The sequence below is a fragment of the Nematolebias whitei genome, chromosome 15 (assembly GCF_014905685.2).
Source record: "Nematolebias whitei isolate Nwh7 chromosome 15, NemWhi1, whole genome shotgun sequence".
NCBI classification, from domain to species: Eukaryota; Metazoa; Chordata; class Actinopteri; order Cyprinodontiformes; family Rivulidae; genus Nematolebias; species Nematolebias whitei.
The window spans coordinates 46,465,196-46,466,745 of NC_056512.1; positions in this window are offsets into that span (position 1 = coordinate 46,465,196).

Consider the following 1,550-nt stretch of genomic DNA (forward strand, 5'->3'; position numbering starts at 1 on the left):
TGTGTGTGTGTGTGTGTGTGTGTGTGTGTGTGTGTGTGTGTGTGTGTTTCCCTGGTTCAAGCCTCTGCCACTAGCCTGTAATTATGATCCTCGAGGTAATTTTATCAGCCTCATTAGCTCTGATGAGTAAACGAGAAGCGTGCTTCTAATTTATTGGCCATTCAGGCTGGAGATTTTATTTTCATCCCAGATCATAATGTTTGTGTGTGTGTGTGTGTGGGGGGGGGGGGGGTGAATACACACCGGCTCCTGTACCGACACCGAGGCCAAGACTTTCACTTGAAATGGTGATGATGCTCTGTGTCTGTACTGACGCAAGAGCATTTGTTACCATTACTTTTGGAATGAGCATGAAAACGCAGAATCTTTTGATCCGAGCAGGATTTCCAATGAAAGCGATTGTTTGACTTGTATTTTCCCTGCACTAAATTAGATTCCCACACCTCTGCGCACCAAATTGCATTGTTTTTGTTCCCTGTTCGGCGGAGATTATCTATTTACTGTCGGGGAGCGGCGTAAACGCACTCGCAATATTCAGTGTTTGAAATTTGCATTGAGGGGAAATTATGCATGCCGGCTAGTGGAAATGAAATGTATAAAGTCCATGACTGGTAGACTTTGACAAGTGCAGCTTTCTTCCATCTTAAATGAATAATTTTCACTTCCCTTAAACATCCTTAATCCATCCATGTTATCAGCCGGCATGCAGGATTGTGCCAGACTTTCTCCTTAAGCGCACAGCAACTTTCAACTTGCTGGAGATGCTGCGCTGCACTTGCTTACCGCCTGGTCTTAGGGACTCGCTCTTATCCTTTCCCTGCTGCTTTTGTGGATCAGTAGAATTCCTCCCAAACACAATATATACATAACGTAAGACTTAATAGATAGGGAATGTCTCACTGTCCCTGCTCTGTGCTGCCTCAGAGCTCAACTTAATGCACCGTATTTTACCTCAGATTCACGTTGCCAGACAACTCCAAGGATGGCAGCGACAAAAACCCATTTGCTCGGTGGCCCCTTTGTCCCCTATTTCAAATTTCACTGACAGACTCTTCCATGCTTGTATAATGTGGTTTGGAATTTCATTTAGCCGTAAAAGGGATAGAGAAGGATATTCATGGCAAATTACTCATTTACAAGCAGCTTTCAGCATTTGGACATATTTTGGGGATATTTTCTTGTCGTCTTTACAGAAATGCACACGTGTGGCGATACTGTGGCAAGTACCCGCGCTCAGCATCCCAATCCTTTTAATTTATGCACGTGGCATGTTGTCTAAAAAAGAATAAACAATAAAATGTGTAATTGGTGTTGATACAGCTAATCCGCGTGATAGCCTTCTGTGCGAAGGGTTACCTGGCTATTTCCAACACGCTCTCTCTCAGAAGCTTCGGTTTGCGATAAGAATATTAACCTCATCAATTTCAGGTAACTTTCAACGCTTTAGCGTCTTGTCTTTAAGACCTGCGTGTTAGCAAGAGTCTCTGCTTTGGCATTTAGTGACATTTTAAGCCTTTTAACAGAATCCAGACGGGGATTTGCCGTTTCCA